We start from the raw sequence: 19,883 nt of genomic DNA on the forward strand, positions 1-19,883 counted from the left end.
ATCTGTTCTGTCCTTCTCTGTAGACAGTGAGTTCTATGTGGGACAGAGACTGGATCTTGTATGTATCCCAGTGCTTAGTACCGTGTTTAGCACTGAACTAACACAGTTATTATTACTATTATTATTATTATTATCATTACTGAGGTTAGCAACCAAGGTTGCTCCCAGTTGGTAAGCAATGGTATAATAATAATAATTTTGGTATTTGATAAGCACGTACTACATGCAAAGCACTGTTTAAGCTCTGGGGAGGATACAAGGTGATCAGGTTGTCCCATGTGGGGCTCACAATCTTAATCCCCATTTTGCAGATGAGGTAACGGAGGCACAGAGAAGTTAAGTGACTTGCCCAAAGTCACACAGCTGACAAGCGGTGGAGCCAGGATTAGAGCCCACAACCTCTGACTCCCAAGCCCATGGTTTTTCCACTGAGCCATGCTGGGTGCCTATTGGAATGATTGAAGAGTTCTAGGAAGCAACCTAGATACTTAGATATCTTCAATAGCCATTAAAGTAAAACATCCTGTGGTAAGAGACCTCCGAGATTCTTTTAATAGAAGTTACCATTAAGGCCAGTTTTTTTTTTCTGTTGCTTTTTTATCACATGCAGTTCCTCTTGATAGCGTTTTTCCTGTTAAATCAGGTGTTTTGCAAAAAAAAAAAAATAAATCACGTTATTGTAGCTGAACTGCTTTCTTGTTTCTCTGGATCTATGAATTGAAGGCAACATCTGGTAAACTTTGCTGTAATGAGAGCACAAGGGAACAGAGGGTCTCCAGAGTATTCTGTCTTCAGATGCGGGCTAATATTTCACAGTCTGCTTCTTGGGGATTTCAGCTTCGAGAATGTGAAGTATATATACTCTGAGCTGGAAGAAGATGGGGGAGGGTGAGTAAAAAATGCAAGTATATAAATACACGTGAAATAAAAGGCCTGTCCTATGAGGATTAGGTTTATTATAAAAAATACCACTCCATGTTTCTCCACAGATGCAGAACTTGAATTTCTGAGTGTGCCAGTACCTCAGTAGTATAATAAATCATTAGAAGGGGACAGCTAATAGCAGGGCAACTGTTCTTTCGTGAATGTGTGTGGGTGTCTATGTGTGTGTGTTTAAGAGTGTTGCTTATTTCAATGAGCCTCTCTCACCCTTTGAAGATCATTTTAAAAAATCATTTTAAAATGCTTGAGTTCATTTAGGCACACATGCAGAGGGTACTTGTGCTCCTCATCTTTGCTGTATCTGCCCTACCTAATGTAGGAAGCACAATTTTATTATCTTAAGAATGCTCCTTTCTGGTAAATTAGCCAGCTATGGAAGAAATTAGGGGACTCCAGAGAGGAAACTTAATATTTTATGTTGTTTTCAAGTGCCCCAGCTTTTTACAGATGGGATTTCTTCCTCTCGATTTAAACGTCCTCCATAAACAGATAGCAAATACTGCTATTCTCACTTTAGGAATAGGGGATCCTGAAGTACAGAGAAGTTAAGTTTCTTGACTGAGGTCACACAGCTGCTGAGTTGGTATAAGCAGAGTAAATGGCAAGGTCGAAAAACTTTTGCAGGTTCTGTAGGGTTTTAGTGGCACAAATGAGAACAGACTCAGTATGAATCAATCAATGATGTTTACTGAGCCCATACTGTATGCACAGCACTCTACTAAGTGCTTAATACAGTGTTAGCAGCAGACAGCTAACAATAAGGACATTTGCTAGTAATTTGATTTTTGCTCAATTCAGCATGGAGGGCTGTCTGAAACTGGCATTGGATACATCTCCTGGGGTCACCTTCAGCCAGGATTCCATTCACTCCATGATAATTCCATTTTAACACAGCCCCCTTGCATAGGATAGACCTAAAACTGAAAATGGGGATTTCCCCTACCCCCAGAACAACTATCTTGCCCTTATACCAACTGTAGAAAAGTAATAGGCTAACCCAATTTAAGTTCTTTGCATACCTAGAGAAATCCTACAGAGAGATGATTTGGAGAAGATACAAGATGGGCAGATTCCTGTTTTAAATCTGAGAGAATCAATGTGGTCCAGTGGATGGTATGCTAAAATGAATAATAATAATTGTGATATTAGACTGTGACAGTTTCTTCTCACAGTCTTTTAGACTGTGAGCCCACTCTTTTAGACTGTGAGCCCACTGTTGAGTAGGGACTGTCTCTGTATGTTGTCAACTTGTACTTCCCAAGCGCTTAGTACAGTGCTCTGCACACGGTAAGTGCTCAATAAATATGACTGATTGATATATGTTAAGGACTCATTATGTGCCAAGCACTGTACTAAGATGATCAGGCCAAACACAGTTCCCGTCCACAGTTAAGTAGGAGGAAGAACGGGTAGGGAATCTCCATTTTACAGACGGGGGAACTGAGGCTAAATTAAATGACTTGCTCAAAGTCCCACAACCGGCGAGTGGCAGAGTTGGGATTAGAACCCAGGTCCTCTGACTTCTAGGCCCGTGCTCTTTCCACTAAGCCATGTGGCTTTTCAATAATAACTTGTGCTGAAAGTTGAAACTGTTTTCTTCACCCCTACCTCTAAATCTCTCGTCAGGCCAGCCTAGGGAAAGCAGATTCTTGAAAGACAATTTTCAGAAAAAAAATGCCTTTAGGACGACCAGAATCTGCCCAGGGCCAAACTCATTTTAAAAGTTTATCCAGTGCTCTCCCAGATTGTACCACTGTGACACGACCAGTTATTTTAGAGCCACTTACCACTTTTATCACCACTGTGTCCATTCTAGGAATCCTGATGTTAGCCTCCCTGCCTTATGGGCCAGCACAGTTTCAGGTTTTCCACTCCCCTTACCTCATCCCCCAACCTGGCTTCCCATCCAGTCAGTCAGTCAATCACATTTATTGAGTGCTTACGGTGTGCAGAGCACTGTAGTAAGCACTTGGGAGAATACAATGGGAATGTGACTGTTTATTGGTGTATTTGTACTTTCCCGAACACTGAGTGCAGTGCTCTGCACACAGTAAGCACTCAAAAAATATGAATGAGTGAATACAATATAACAATAAACAGACACATTCCCTACCCACAATGAGGTTACATCCAGGTGGCCTCCAAGCAGTTGCCAGGGTCCAGATAGATTAGAGAAGCAGCGTGGCTCAGTGGAAAGAGTACGGGCATTAAAGTCAGAGGTCATGGGTTCAAATCCTGACTCCGCCAATTGTCAGCTGTACGACTTGGGCAAATCACTTAACTTCTCTGTGCCTCAGTTACCTCATCTGTAAAATGGGGATTAAGACTGTGAGCCCCATGTGGGACAACCTGATCACCTTGTAATCTCCCCAGCACTTAGAACAGTGCTTTGCACATAGGAAGCACTTAATACTCCCCTACTCCCCCTCCCCATCCCCCATCTTACCTCCTTCCCCTCCCCACAGCACCTGTATATATGTATATATGTTTGTACATATTTATTACTCTATTTATGTATTTATTTATTTTACTTGTACATATTTATTCTATTTATTTTATTTGGTTTATATGTTTTGTTTCGTTGTCTGTCTCCCCCTTCTAGACTGTGAGCCTGCTGTTGGGTAAGGACCGTCTCTAGATGTTGCCAACTTGGACTTCCCAAGCGCTTGGTACAGTGCTCTGCACACAGTAAGCGCTCAATAAATACGATTGAATGAATGAATGAATCATTATTATTATTATTATTAGGGTGGGTAAACACAGAATGATCAGCATCCCAGGTCATCAGTTGCCAGTTAGGAGCATGCCCTTTCCTGGAGAACGCTGGGAAGGGAGCCTACTGCGGAAAATCAATGGGTGAAAAGAAATCGGGAGGTAGGGCTTGCTCACCTGCGTTTGTTTATCATAAATGGATATGTAAATTCCTTGGGCCCGATTCCACGTTTGGAGGTCACTAAATCAATCAATCAATCGTATTTATTGAGCGTTTACTGTGTGCAGAGCACTGTACTAAGCGCTTGGGAAGTACAAGTTGGCAACATATAGAGACGGTCCCTACCCAACAGCGGGCTCACAGTCTAGAAGGGGGAGACAGAGAACAAAACCAAACGTATTAACAAAATAAAATAGAATAGTTATGTACAAGTAAAATAAATAAATAAATAGAGTAATAAATACGTACAAACATATATACATATATACAGGTGCTGTGGGGAAGGGAAGGAGGTAAGGTGAGGGGGGGATGGAGAGGGGGAGGAGGGGGATTATAATCAGTGGCCACCACAGGACAGTGCTGAATGGTCTTTAGAAGGACGGTAAACCTCAAGAAACAAAATCCATCTGAAGCATTAAATGATCTCTGCTGTTTGGACTCCATCCAGGCCTGAATGGAGAATTTTTTAGGCAAACACAGGAGGGCACTGTATACTTTTAAACAGCTTGCTTTTCTCAGAAAACCACAATCTCCACCGGTCCTGCCTTTACCACCCCGAATAAGCAGAACAGAAGCAGGGACAAATGTTCCGATCTGCAGAAAATCTGGGGACAGAGGGAGGATCCTGTGTGTGCCATTGTTCCTTGGTCTCTTCCTTGTGGTGAGGCGTATAAGAGGGAGTTGTGTTGGGATGGGGGAGTGTATGAGTGGGGGGTGGGAAGGGCTATGGGCGACATTGCTACCTCTTTTTCCAAGGAATTGTCACAGAGGTGGATATTGTTCTCCTCAATCTCAGGAGAATGATTCCAGATCTTTCAGATAGTTCCGTTTTCTTGCCTCCTTATTGTCCTTTTTGGATGCTCCATTTATATAGAAAATTAATATGAGTCAATGAGGTAATATAGATCCCCAAAGAAAGTGATAGATATTAAATACAAGGTATGGCCAGCTTTGTTAATAATAATAATAATTATGGCATTTATTAAGCGCTTACTATGTGCAAAGCTCTGTTCTAAGTGCTAGGGAAGTTACAAGGTGATCAGGTTGTCCCACTGGGGGCTCACAGTCTTAATCCCCAATTTGCAGATGAGGTAACTGAGGCACAGAGAAGTTAAGTAACTTGCCCAAAGTCACACAGCTGACAATTGGCGGAGCTGGGATTTGAACCCATGACCTCTGACTCCAAAGCCCATGCTCTTTCCACTGAGCCACGCTGCTCCTCATTCCTAGGGTTAGTTTTTGTTCCCTCTCTTTACTCTCTTCCTCTGTTTCTCTTTCTCCTCTTTATTTCTCTCTTCCTCTCTCTCTCTCTCTCACACCTGTCTTCAAACCATCCTTTCAACTTCCCTTGGTATAACCTCCTTCCTTCCCCTCCTAACTCACAAACCCACAGCTTCACATACTCTTCAAATGCAACCATCAGGTGATGCATCACTGGCGTTTAACAGCGCTATCGAGGTTCATGAGGGCCTGACCTCTTAATCAAAAGTCCTGTCTCTCTCATACCATTCAGCAATTTTGTCCCAAGAGTAGTGATTCAAAATTAAGAGTTGCTCAGTGCACCGAAGCCTCGCTCTGGTGGCTGTTATCTGGCTTTAACACAATTTCTCTCACTCTCTAGATGGAAGTGGGAGTGTATAAGGTTGGGAATCAATGCCCGGTGCTTCTGGAAAATTCTCTTTCCACCCAGAACTTGACATTCTTAAGTTTAGATATTAAGCGTTTATGTTATTTATGGCTGCTGATGGCAACGGTTATGAGTTACTGGGGTTGTGCTCTCACACCAATCACCACCATTTAGGCTGCTTCTGTGGCACTGATTTTGTCCAGGTGTGTGATTTGATGGGTTATCCAGAGATGGGACAATCAGCCACTACTAGGTTGATTGATCCAGTCAGAAGAGCTTGTGTGTTCTCTTTCATGTGACATTAGAATTTGGGGAGGGTGAGTCATGGAGAGGAGCAGTTTCCCTTGGATGGCATGGCCTGTTAATTACTAATTTATATCAGTTAAGTGTCATTTAGAGTAGATAATTAATATTCCTTCATCAATCTCTGAGTTAAACTGCAATAATTTATTTTTTCAAGTCAGATCCTTCTGTTTTCAGTTTTCTCCTCTTAACAAACAATTAAGCCTCATCTAAAAGAAAAAAGGCAATTATCCCACGCTAAGGTTTAAAAACCAAGATTAGTATTAGTAATTCTAGTAATTGGCTCCTTTCTAGTTTTTCCCCTCGGGGCTGTCATCTCCCACTTGCCAGAGAATTTCTGCCTTTCTGGGTGCAGAAGGCGATGGGGCTATGGGGGCTCTCCAAGGAAACTGGCTTTTGTGTAAGGACAATGGCTTTTGGAGGGAGGTTGGAAGGGAGGGATGGATGTTAACATTCAGTGTAGTAGAACGTAGTGGAGAATACCCCTCTCCCGCCACCTCCTCCCACTACCTGGGAGCTTTCTAACTCAGCTCACGAGACTGCCTGCCTCCCACCTCCCTCTGCCACTGAACAAGCAGAAAAAAGATCATGGTGCAGACCCTGCCAGACGAATGCCTCCTGGTGAGTAAGAGAGAGTAACAGGGGAGTGGGATACAGGGCAGGGGAGGAAAGCAATGCCTGCAGGCCAAGGGCCCCAGGACCCATCCGAGGACCCATCAAAGTCAAATCAAACCTTCTCAACGACTCATAATTTGGAACGGGGCCGTTTTGCTGCTTTTTCTGGAGCTTCGCCGTTGGACTTCTAGTCTTACCTGACTGGATTGGGTCCAACCTGATTAACTGGTAGCTGCTCCAGAGCTTAGAACAGTGCTTGGCACATAGAAAGCACTTAACAAGTACCGTGATTATTACCTGACAAGACCTATTGCCCAGTCCACCAACACTGAAGGAGGAGGATTGGCATGGGCCCCACTTTGGGCATGTGACATAGGGTGGTGGTCCCAAACTCTCACCCCTCCAGCCTTGAGTCCCACTTGCAACAATGTAGGAAGACAGTTGTGCTCTGTGGACATTATAAGCATGAGGATTTGGGGCATTAGAACTGAATATTCCAACTAATCCTTATAATCCTACCTCTTTGAATGGTCAGCCTGGGTTGGTTGAAGAACTTGTCTCATTGAGCAACTTTAACCATGCAGCTCCACATCCAGGTGAGAGTGTGAATTTGAGATCTGTTAGGTTTTTGGCTTCTCACTGGGGTCAAAGTTGGTTTGGGCCAAGGGTTGAAAATTTCCAGTGACCAGCAAGTCTTAAAGGATTGGGATATTTCTCAAGAGAGAGAACTGTCAGAGCCTGGCCTGGACTGGAAATCTGGAGCCCAACCTGTCCAGCCCAGATCCCAGGTCATTCTCAGCCCAGACCAGTACTGGCTCTGCCACTACCAGTCCAGCCTGGCCCAGGACTACCTGGGGAACAGCCACAATGATGGTGCCAAACAACAATGGCTCAGTGGCAAAGAACATTGGCCAGAAATGCCCTTCTGGAGGCTGGTGAGCTCACCCTGAAGGCTTTGGGAACCAGTTTGGGTTCAGTAGCCACCTGAGCAACTTTGCAAGGCCCCTCGAAATGGTTTTCTAACCTCTACACTGTACCCTCCTTGAGGGCAACGTTCATGTCTACTAACTCTCCCAAGTGCTCTGCACACAGTAAACACTCAGTAAACACCATTGATTAATTTTCTGTTTGTCACTTTCAGAACCCCGTGCTGGAGAAGCAGCATGGTCTAGGGGATAATGCATGAGCCTGGGAGTTAGAAGGACCTGGGTTTTAATCCCAGCTCCAACACTATCTGCTGGGTGACCTTGGTCAAATCTCTTCATTCATTCATTCATTCCTCACTATTAGCTTCAAAGCTCTCCATCACTTTGCCCCCCTTATCTCACCTCCCTTCTCTCCTTCTGCAGCTCAGCCCATACACTCCACTACTCTGCTGCTAACCTCCTCACTGTGCCTCATTCTCACCTGTCCTGTCGTCGACCCCTGGCCCACATCTTACCTCTGGCCTGGAATGCCCTCCCTCCTCACATCCGCCAAACTAGCACACTTCTCCCCTTCAAAGCCCTACTGAAAGCTTACTTCCTCCACGATGCCTTCCCAAACTGAGCTCCCCCTTTCCTCTGCTCCTCCTCCCCTCCCCATCCCTACTTCCTCCCTCTGCTGCACACCCTCCCCACCCCACAGCACTAGTGTATATATGTACATATTATTCTATTTATTTTATTAATGATGTGTATTTATCTATAATTCTATTTATATTGATGCTATTGATGCCTGTCTACTTATTTTGTTTTGTTGTCTGTCTCCTCCCTTCTAGACTGTGACCCCAATTTTGGGTAGGGATTGTCTCTATTTGTTGCCAAATTGTACTTTCCAAGTGCTTAGTACAATGCTCTGCTCACAGTAAGAGTTCAATAAATATGATTAAATGAATGAATGAAATATATATATAAATGTATATATATATACACATTTGTAAATATATTATTTACAAATAACAAATACATTATTTATAAAAACTTATATATACATTATATATAAGTGTATATATATACATATATACATCCACATTTGGCCTCAGCCCAGGTGCATTTGGCTTTGGGTTGACTGGCCTTGACCCCATGAACTGCTCTGTGGGCTCCATGATTGATTTGGACAGCTCTAATTGTAAATATTCTTCTCTGTCAATCAATCTATCAGTGGTACTTACTGAGCACAGAGCAGAGCACTATACTAAGCACTCTGTTACAGTGTAAGCTCCTTGCAAGCTGGTAACTTGCTACTTTTTCATTCTGTACTTCCCAAGTACCTAGTAGAGTCTTGTCTTGTCTTAAGTTGTCGAGTTGTTTCTGACCCATAGTGACTCCATGGATATATTTCTCCCAGAACGCCCCACCTTCATCTGTAATCGTTCGGGTAGTGTATCCATAGAGTTTTCTTGGTAAAAATACGGAGGTGGTTTACCAGTGCCGTTTTGACTTTTAACAGATTGCCTTCCACTCGCTAGCCACTGCCCAAGCTAGGAATGGAAAGCGTATGCCTCTGCTTGACTCTCCCTCCCATAGCCGAGACTGGTAGAGTACTGAAAACTTTCCAGGTATGATCCTGAGAGGGGCCTAGTACAGTACACCACACCAAGTAGTTGCTCAATAAATGCTACTCCTACTTCTGCTATTATTTCTATATGCATTTGGTTACTGGAAGAAGCTGAGCCATCCCCATTATAATTTTTTTCCCAATGAATCCACGGACATTCCAATTCGCATATTTCTTGCATAAGTTTGTACATGGACATCAAGAGGCCCTAACTCCCAAGTATCTAAGATTAGATAAAATTTTAATTCAGTTGAACACTGTACTGTAATTATCTAATAGGCAGCCTGTGGCACATGAGAAACCTGCAAATAATTTTTTAACCAACACATGGGGTGGGAGATAGGAGTATGTATGACAGTGGGGAAGGGTAGAGGGTGGAATTTAAAATACCTGTTTTCCTTTACTAATGGGGTGGATGGAAGTGGGTTTTTTTTAATGGCATTTGTTAACGCTTACTATGTGCCAGGCCATGTACTCAGTATTGAGGTAGATGCAGGCTAATTATGTTAGACCCAGTCCATGTCCCACATGGGCTCGTAGCCTTAATCACAGACACAGAGAAGTGAAGTGATTTGCCCAAGGTCACACAGCAGACAAATGATTAGAACCCACGTCCTTCTGATTCCCAGGCTCATGCTCTATCTATTAAGCCCACTGCTTTTCTAGGTTGTTCCTTAAAAGCAGGGGCAGTTTTAAGAACAAGCTGGAGTTGGTGCCTAAGGGTCAGAATCAGGCCTTGTTTCCAGGAGACCCTCCCCTGATGGACGCCTATAATCTCTTCATGCGTCCCATCTTTCACCCACACAGTAAAGCCCGGCAACATCTCCACTCAGTTGAGAAAGGGAAAGAGACAGGGACAGCTTATCTATCAATTAATCAATGGTATTTACTAAGCATTTACTGTGTACAGACACTGTATGAAGTGCTTGGGACACTACAATGCAACAGAGTTGGCAGACATGTTTCTGGCCCTCAAGAAGCTTACAGTCTAGAACAGGAGACAAATATTAAAATAAATTGTTTTATTGTCTGTCTCCCCATTCTAGACTGTGAGCCCATTGTTGGGTAGGGACCGTCTCTATATGTTGCTGATTTGTACTTCCCAAGCACTTAGTACAGCGCTCTGCACACAGTAAGTGCTCAATAAATACAATTGAATGAATGAATGAATGACATAAGTGGTGTGGGGATGATAGAGGGGTGAATACCAAATGTTTAACTGGAACATAGCCAAGAACATAGGCAACCCAGAGGGAGAGGAAAAAGAGGGTTTAGTCTGGGAAGGCCTCTTGGAGACTTTGAAGGTTGGGAGAATGGCGGTCACATCCCAGCTCTGGGGATTTGAATAGGGAGGAAGGAAGGAAAGAAATTATGGGACAGGAAGAAGGCTTAGAAACAAGGAATGAGGTAGTAATTTGGGGGGCCAGGAGCCTGGGTTAGCAAGCTGTGATGCCCTTATAACCCCCCGACAATTGTTTAGAACCCAAAGCTCCAGACTTCACCATCCTCTCTGCCAAGTCAGATGTTCAAATAATTGGGATCCATTTCCCATGAAGATAAGCTAGGCGTTTGTCCCCTGTACTAATATGAAGAGATCAGTTTTTAGAACTAGAGATCATTCCCTATGTTTGAATTCCATTTTTAAGACTACTTTTGGAGGACATTTGAGATCTTCTTGGTTGTAAAGTCTTTGTGACCCATCAGCTCTAGAACAGGTAAGCAGCTGTGGTGTGGAGTGAACTGAACAACAGAGACAGTCTGGACCAGTGGAAAGAACATAGGACTGGAAGTCACTTAGGTGGATGTTCTAATTCCAGATCTGCCATAGGGTGGCCGTCTGACTTGGAGCGAGTCACTTAGCCTCTGTGGATTTCTGTTTCCTCTTCTAATGAGGTTCTTGCTCTCCCTCCCTCTTAGATTATGAGTCCTGTGTGGGACAGGAACTGTCTGAACTGATTTTCTTATCAGTCAATCAATGGTGTGTATTGAGCGATTATCGAGTACAATATACCAGAGTTGGTAGACATGTTCCCTCCCCACAGGGAGCTTACAGTATTGTGGGGGTCGGGGGAGGGGATGATAGACATTAAAATAAATTATAGGTTTGTATATAAAGGCTGCAGGACTGCGGGTGGGATGAATAAAAGGTATAAATCAAAGTGCAAGGGGGATACAGCAGGGAGACCTGTAAACACATGTCCACATGTTTTGTTTTGTTGTCTGTCTCTCCCTTCTAGACTGTAAGCCTGTTGTTGGGTAGGGACCATCCGACTTGTACTTCCCAAGCCCTTAGTACAGTGCTCTGCACACAGCGCTCAATAAATATGATTGAATGAATGAATGAGAGGAAGCAGAGGAAATGAGGGATCAATCAGAGAAGGCCCCTTGGAGGAGGTGTGATTTTGGTAAGGCTTTGAAGGTGGGGAGAGTGATGGTCTGTGGGATAGGAAGCAGGAAGGAGTTCCAGGCCAGAGGCAGGATGTGGTCAAGGGGATCAGTGCTTTGCATATAGTAAGCACTTAACAAATGCCGTTATTATTATTATCAGCAGAGCGATAGATGAGAATGAGGTACAATGAGTAAGTTGGTGTTAGAGTCATGAAGTGAGCCTGCTGGGTTGTTACATTTAATAAGGGAGGTAAGATAGGCAGGAGCAGGGTGATGGAGTGATTTAGAGCCCACGGTAAGGAGTTTCTGTTTGATGCTGAGGTGAATGGGCAATCACTGGAGGTTCTCGAGTGGGGAAATATGGACTGAACAGTTTTACAGAAAAATGATATGGGCAGCAGAGTGAAGTATGGACTGGGGCGGGGAGAGATAGGAGGCAGGGAGGTCAGCAAAGAGGCTGATGCAGTAGCCAAGGCAGGATAGGATAAGTCCTTGGATCAGTGTAGTAGCGGTTTAAATCAAGAGGAAAGGGCAAAAATTAGCAATGTTGTGAGGGCTGAACTGACAGGATTTGGTGACAGATTGAATATGTGGGTTGAATGAGAAAGATGAGTCAAGGAAAATGCCAAGGTTACAGGCTTGTGAAACAGGAAGGATGATGGTGCTGTCTATCAGGATGAGAATGTCATGGGGAGGCAGGGTTTTGTTGGGAAGATGAGGACATATGAAGTTTGAGGCAGACATGGGACATCCAAATAGAGATGACCTGAAGGCAGAAGGAAATGCCAGACTGCGGCTGGTAGAAAGATCATGCTGGAGAGGTAGATTTTGGAATCATTCGAATAGATATGGTAGTTGAATCCACAGGAGCAAATGAGTTCTCCACGGGAGCAAATGAGTTCTCCAAGGGAGTGAGTGTAGATGGAGAATAGAAGGGGACCCAGAAGTGGATGTAGATGGGAAGAGAAGGGAACCCAGAACTGAGCATTGAGAAACTCCCACAGTTGGGGGATGGGAGGCAGAGGAGGGGCCCATGAAAGAAACTGAGAGTGAGTGTCCAGAAAGATAAGAGGAGAACCAGAAGAGGACAGTGTCAGTGAAACCGAGATTGGATAATGCTTCCACAAAAAGGGAATGGTGTATAGTGTCCAAAGCAGCTGAGAGGTTGGGAAGGATTAGGATGGAGTAGAGGCTATTGGATTTGGTAAGAAGAAGAACATTAGTGGCCTTGGAGAGGACAGTTTGAGTGGAACGAAAGGAGCCAAAGCTACATTGGAGGGAGTCAAAGAGAGGAAGTGGAAGTGGAGGAGAAGAAGTGGAAGCAGTTGGTATCAGCCCTTGGCACCTAAAATAAACAATAAATTCCCTTATTAACCACAGCTTCTATCCACCATGCCTCAGGCCTGGACAGTCTTCCCCCATTGTTTTATATCCAGATGTACCAGCCACTCCCTCTAGAGATTAGTGTTTTCTTTCCTTGGAGATAAAGGCAAGAGAGAGGTTTTCCCTCTGTTAGATATTTTACCTCACTGGTGGCAGAAACCCAATGGTGAAGTTGTAAATTTTTGCTTTCAGTTTTTCTGATTTTTTTTTCTACCTCTGTCAGAGATGCTGCTAAATGAACTTGCGGTTTTGCCTATTGCAGGGTGAGATGCTAATTTTCCAATAAACAGCCCTGAAGGAGTAAATCTTGCACAATGGGAAATCAAAGGATTAGTAAAAAGAGAGGGGTGTGCGAATGTCACTGTGAAATTATTGTACCCATTAAAAGTAACCCTAGTGAAATAGAGGAATCTTTGAATTGTAGCAGGTGTAATTGGACAGACTAATCTAGAATTTGATTCATAGTCAACTCCTCAACGGCATTTATTATTATACGTGGAGTTCAGGCTATTTCTTTTCTCTGTCCCTGAACGAACTGGGGATTGAATAGTACAGTATTTGGGTAGCTAAATGGTGCTGAGCAAACATCCTCCTTAGTTAATCCTGGATGAGTTTTCAATGGAGTCTCTAGACAGTTTGGGTTTTCAGGCCCTGATCCTGTTTGTTTAGACAGTTTGCTGCAGTGAAACTGATCACACGCTTTACTGTGTGTTAGGCAGGGCTCGGGGAAAAAAATCGATTTCAACAACAACAAAATCTTAAAAGCCAGCATCTGGGGCTGGTATTTTGACTCTCACTCTGTAGGACTGGATTTAAATGATTTAAAGGGTGAGAACCACATAGCTCAACAGACATGCTTCCCTCAAGTTGGGAGGAACATGATTTGAAGGGAAGAAAGTCCTCCAAGTCAACAGTGGTCATCTGAGGATCTCCAAGCACTTTTTGTGCATGAATTTATCAATCATTCCTGCTTTATTATTAAAAAGCATTTTTCTGCATGTGAAAATTGAGACACTGGGGCCCCTGAGCTTGTTACAGGGTGGAGGGGCATCGACCTAGCATAGCGATGTGGAGTTCCTCGGTGAGGGGGAGGGAGCACAGAGCTGCCAGCCCCTAACCCACGCTGCCATTCTCAAAGAGTGCTCAGGCTGAGTTTGGGTCCCTGCTGGAAAGCAGTGCTTGCTTGGCCCAGGGAAGCCAGGAGGCAGAGGCAGAAGACCCAATCTGGGCTGGAGAAGTGTGTGGCGGCAGTGGATGCAGCAGACAGAGGCCTCTGTTAGCCCCACAGAAGTGCCCCCTGCCATGAAAATGTGATCTGCCGTTGCTTCCAGGGGTGAGAACTCAGATGGACATCTGAGCTGCCCTGGGGCTGAGAGAGGTGTGAGGGGTGAAGGGTTTAGGGAGGCCTAGAACAGCTGAGGAGCCATGAGGAGGGAGGCCTGGGATGACTGAGGCCTGAGGAGGGAGGCCTGGAGCAGCTGAGGTGGCCTGAGGAGAGAGGCCTGGGAAGGCTGTGGGAGGCTGAGGAGGCCAAGAAAGGCATGGAGAGGCTGAGAACGCCGAGGGAGGCCTGTGGTATACCTGTCTTAGGTCAGTGCTTTGCATGAACACTGGGTTGGTTGTTGCTTTACCCACCGCCCTACTCCCCACCTTTCCTATACCCCCTTAATCAGTCAATGGTATTTATTGAGAATTTACTGTCCTTGTCCTTTTCACATCCCATTCCCTGCTTTCCTCTGACACAGCTTGGAGGAAGAGGCCAGGACACTACTTCCTGGCCTCTTCCTCCTCCTTGTTACCTGTTCATATTTACCAAGCAGCCTGAGATCTCTGTCCTCTGATTGGCCAGATAATTCCTCTGGTGGTAGGACAGTCCCCAGGTGGCCTGGCTTGCCTCTGCCTCTAGTTTATTTTGAGATACAGCATCCCCCTCTCCCTCCCTTCCTCCCCAGATGTAATGGTGAAAGAAAATGGTCAGCAGGTTTCTGTGCTTCTCGGCCGTCAGGAGGGTCTCTGGAGGGAGGATGATGCCGCCTTTGTCTATCTCCACCTCCTTCATTATGGCAGGAGGAGATGTGTGGGAGTTGGGAGGACTAGAAAGGGCTGGGGGTACTGGGAGAACTAGATGGTACAGAGGGTCTGGGAGAGTAATGGGGTGGGGGCTGGGAGTCTGGAGGGTGGGGGGGACTGGGCTGCCCAACAAGTCCTAGGTCTGCCCATCCTGGGTTGTGTGGCCAAAGCCAGCACAGCTGAGATTCAGCCCAGGATAGACCAGTTGACTTGGGAGCAGAAATGCCCCTGCCTCAAACCTGGCTCTGGCCCTGGGTGAACAGGCCCACCTGGGGTGGAAATGGCATTGAAGGCGGAAGAGGAAATATCTGAGGGCCATCCCCCACTCTGCCTTCTCTCTCCTTTCTCCCTCCCTTTTCCCTTGGCCTCCTGCCCCCTCTCTCTACCTTTCCACTTGCCTGTCTCACACCTTCTTTCCAAGACCTCTGTTTTTTCCCCTTTCCTTCTCCCTTTTCTCCCCTTGGTTCCTTTTCCCCTCTCTCTCTTTCCTCTCCCTTCCCTCCCTTTCCTCTCCCCTCCCTCTGCTCCTCCTCCTTACTCCCTTCAGACTCCTCCCTTTCTCCCTGGACTCCCTCCCTCCCGCCCCCATATACACTTTTCTCTAGCCCTTTCCACCCCCCAGGGCTCCTCTTGACCTCTTTCTCCCCCTTCCCAGGCCACCTAAAGTAACCAGGGGTTCGGATCCTTTTCTCTTCCCTGAAATGTTCAGTCCTGCCTTCAGGGAGGCATACTGATTCAGTTCTTTAAATTTAGAGCCCCTTTCATCCAGTCCATCCCCTAGCAAACACGAATCAATCAATCAGTGATATTTATTGAGTGCTATGTGCAGAGCAGTGTACTAAGCACTTTCATCCAGTCCATCCCCTAGCAAACACGAATCAATCAATCAGTGGTATTTATTGAGTGCTATGTGCAGAGCAGTGTACTAAGTCCCTTTTAGACTGTGAGCCCACTGTTGGGTAGGGACTGTCTCTATATGTTGCCAATTTGTACTTCCCGAGCGCTTAGTACAGTGCTCTGCACATAGTAAGCGCTCAATAAATGCGATTGATGATGATGATGATGATGACTAAGCACTTCGGAGAGTACAGTACAACAGAATTAGCAGACATGTTCCCTGCCCAAAATGAGCTTACTGGGTAACCTCCCTGTGTCAAGAAAATATTGGTGTCCATTTTAGGCAGAGTTCACCAGACAATCTTAAACATTTTTACAATTTCATGTTCCAACAATGATGAGTTTCATCTTTTGCCCAGTTTTGAAATCAGCACAGATAATGTAGTAGTCTTTAAAAAATATTTTGAAACAAGCAGTTCCAAAATTGGGGAGAAAATAATTAACTCTATGATAAAAGTTCAGTTAAATCCTAAAAAAGCAGTAGTTGGAGGGCTTTGTGCGATTTTACTGCTGGCCCCCTTTCAATCCAGTCCTGCTCACAGATCCCATCCCACCATACCTCATTCAATCAGTGGCATTTATTGAGCACTTACTGTGTGTAGAGCATTGTAATAAGCACTTGGGAGAGGACACTATAACAGAATTGGTGGACATGTGACCTGCCCACAAGGAGCTCACAGTCTAGAGGGGGAGATAGACCTTAATAGAAATAAATGAGCACAGGGAGGATCCTGGGAAAAGAAAATGTTGACGTTAACTTTTCTCCATCTCCGACACTGTGTAATGACCTAGGTGGTTAAAAAGGTTCTGACTAAGAAGGTTTTACTAAAAGTGATTCTTAGCCAGCCTGTTTTCCCCAAGGAATACCTGTGCTCTTTATTTTTCTGCAAGCTGCACTTGTGGACTTGGTAATGATCTGTAGTCATCAGGTTTAAACAACAGGTTATTCACAATAAATTGGAAAAGAACATTCAATAGCCGCAGAATGAAAAAATAAAATTAAAGAGAATTTGTGAGGAGCACTTAAAGATGTGAGCTTGCTGGCACTTGAGGAGTAGGAAAGAAGAGAGAAGCAAAGAGGCAGAGGGAGGGAAAGTGTAAACTCCAGAAGGCCACAGATCCTGGTTGAGAGCCACATAGATTTGGCACTGAACAGGTTCATACAGTCCCCCGTTGATGCCTTCCCTGAATGTGGATTTCTGTCTGATGGGAAAGTCTCCAGGAATGGGGATTTTCCATCCCTCTTGCTTTAACGAGTCCTACTTTACACTCTTACAAATAATGGTCCTGTAGGGGGCTGCAAAGATCTAATGCTGAGAGGAATAGACTAGAGTAAAACTGGGTTTAAATCTGCCATGACAGCTCGGATTTGAAAAATAGATTTGGATTTTTTTTTAAATCAAAAATTCCCCGCTTTTCTGAGTTTAGACTTTGACGTGAGAATATGCCTCCTCATTTCACCTTTCAAGGAGAGAAGTTGCATGGTGATAAACATTTTTTCTTTTTTCTCGCTTTGGTTACTCCAGAGTCATTTCTCTCTATCACTCTCTCTCTTCCTCCTTGCCCTCCCTTTTTCTTTCCTTTCATTTTTCCCTCCTTCCATTGTCTTTAAATGACAGAACTAAACCAAAATTCACAACCCCACATTTATTTGAGTGGCTTCATTGGGGCGCATCATTTGAGCCACCTGGGTTCTGATTCCAACTCTGCCACTTGTTTGCTGTGTGACTTTAGGCAAGTCACTTATCTTCTCTGTGCCTCAGTGATCTCATCTGTAAAACTGGGATCAAGACTGTGAGCCCCATGTGGGAAATGGACTCTGTTCAACTTGGTTAGCTTGTATCTACCTCAGCACTTAGTATAGTGTTTGGCACATAATACATGCCTAGCAAATAATAATAATAATGATAATAGCATTTATTAATCACTTACTATGTGCAAAGCACTGTTCTAAGTGCTGGGGAGGTTACAAGGTAATCAGGGTGTCCCGTGGGGGGCTCACAGTCTTAATCCCCATTTTACAGATGATGTAACTGAGGCACAGAGAAGTTAAGTGACTTGCCCAAAGTCACACAGCGGACAATTGGTGGAGCTGGGATTTGAACCCATGACCTCTGACTCAAAAGTCCATGCTCTTTCCACTGAGCCACGCTGCTTCTCTATGCCATATGCCAAATGCTATAAGCATATTCTCAGTCACTCCATCAATAGCATTTATTGAGCACCTACTGTGCAAAGAGCACTTAGGAAAGTACAGTGCTTGGAAGCAGCATGACCTGGTGGATAGGGAACATGCCTGGGAGTCAGAAAGAACTGGGTTCTAATCCCAGCTGCACCACTTGTTGGCTGTGTGACCTTGGAGAAGTCACTTCACTTCTCTGTGCCTCAGTTACCTCATTTGTTAAAAGGGGATTGAGACTGCGAGCTCCATGTGGGACTCGAATTGCTTGAGTCCACCCCACCACTTAGTACAGTGCTGGGCACATAGTAAATGCTTAACAAATACCACAATTATTATTATTATTATTCTTACAATATAATTAGCATGCATAGTTTCTGTCCTCCAGGAGGTTGCAATTTAGCTGGGGAGATAGACACTAAAATATATTACAGGTAGGGGGAAATAATAGAGTAAAAAAAAAGTGCTATGGGGCCTTGTGAGTACTTAAATGCCTAGGCAGCATGAAAATGCTGATCTAGCAGTTGGGGGATATTGGTGGGGAGATTCGAAATATATTGGAGAAGGCCTCTGGAGGAAATATGATTTCCAAGGGGCTTTGTACATGAAGAGAGCCATAGATAAGAAGTGGGAGGGAGTTCCAGGCATGGCGGAAAGTCTGAGCAAGAGAGATGAGACCAATGCATAGTGAGTAGGTTAGCCTGAGAGAAATGAAGAGTGCGAGCTGAGGTTCAATGGGTGAAAAGAGAGGATAAGTAGGAGGAGAGCCCTGACTGAGTGCCTTAAAGGCAAGGGTCAGGAGTATTTGCTTGATGGGCAAGGGTAGAGTTTAGAATGGCCAAGCGGATTAAGGCTCTGCATTAGAGTTTACATCTCCTAGGTGGCATGGACTCAGCTGTGACTGCTCTCACAGATATATGTGTTCTTGGTAATTTATTTTGACTCCTCCAATTATAAATATTTTTAGGTCTATCTCCCTCATTTCAGTGTAAGCTCCTTATAATAATAATGATGGCATTTATTAAGCGCTTACTATGTGCAAAGCACTGTTCTAAGCGCTGGGGAGGTTACAAGGTGATCAGGTTGTCCCACGGGGGGCTCACATTCTTCATCCCCATTTTACAGATGAGGGAACGGAGGCACAGAGAAGTTAAGTGACTTGCCCAAAGTAACATAACTGACAACTGGCAGAGCTGAGATTTGAACCCATGATCTCTGACTCCAAAGCCCAGGCTCTTGCCACTGAGCCATGCTGCTTCTCTGAGCCATGCTGCTTCTCTCCTTCATTCATTCATTCATTCATTCATTCATTCATTCAATCGTATTTATTGAGCACTTACTGTGTGCAGAGCACTGTACTAAGCACTTGGAAAGTACAAGTTGGCAACATATAGAGACAGTCCCTACCCAACAGCAGGCTCACAGTCTAGAAGGGGGAGACAGACAACAAAACAAAACATATTAACAAAATAAAATAAATAGAATAAATATGTACAAGTAAAATAAATAGAGTAATAAATATGTACAAACATATATACATATATACAGGTGCTCTGGGGAAGGGAAGGAGGTAAGATGGGGGGATGGGGAGGGGAATGAGGGGGAGAGGAAGGAGGGGGCTCAGTCTGGGAAGGCCTCCTGGAGAAGGTGAGCTCTAATTAGGGCTTTGAAGGGAGGAAGAGAGCTAGCTTGGCGGATGTGCGGAGGGAGGGCATTCCAGGCCAGGGGGAGGATGTGGGCCGGGGGTCGACAGTGGGACAGGCGAGAACAAGGCACAGTGAGGAGGTTAGCGGCAGAGCAGAGGAGCGGAGGGTGCAGGCTGGGCTGGAGAAGGAGAGAAGGGAGGTGAGGTAGGAGGGGGCAAGGTGATGGACAGCCTTGAAGCTGAGAGTGAGGAGTTTTTGCCTGATGCGTAGGTTGATTGGTAGCCACTGGAGATTTTTGAGGAGGGGCGTAACATGCCCAGAGCGTTTCTGCACAAAGACGATCCGGGCAGCAGTGTGAAGTAT

General features: G+C 44.8%; 1 protein-coding gene and 1 non-coding gene across 2 annotated transcripts in view; one reads left to right on the top strand and one right to left on the bottom strand.

The window, feature by feature from the left end:
- LOC119943319 (transmembrane protein 263-like) overlaps positions 1-19,883 on the top strand; it is a 395,918-nt gene that overhangs the window by 45,828 nt on the left and 330,207 nt on the right. The window lies entirely within an intron of this gene.
- Positions 8,839-8,976, bottom strand: LOC119944295. The gene has a single exon (XR_005455789.1). It is a non-coding gene; the product is annotated as a small nucleolar RNA SNORA7 (small nucleolar RNA).

Source organism: Tachyglossus aculeatus, chromosome 22 (genome assembly GCF_015852505.1).
Source record: "Tachyglossus aculeatus isolate mTacAcu1 chromosome 22, mTacAcu1.pri, whole genome shotgun sequence".
Lineage (NCBI taxonomy): Eukaryota > Metazoa > Chordata > Mammalia > Monotremata > Tachyglossidae > Tachyglossus > Tachyglossus aculeatus.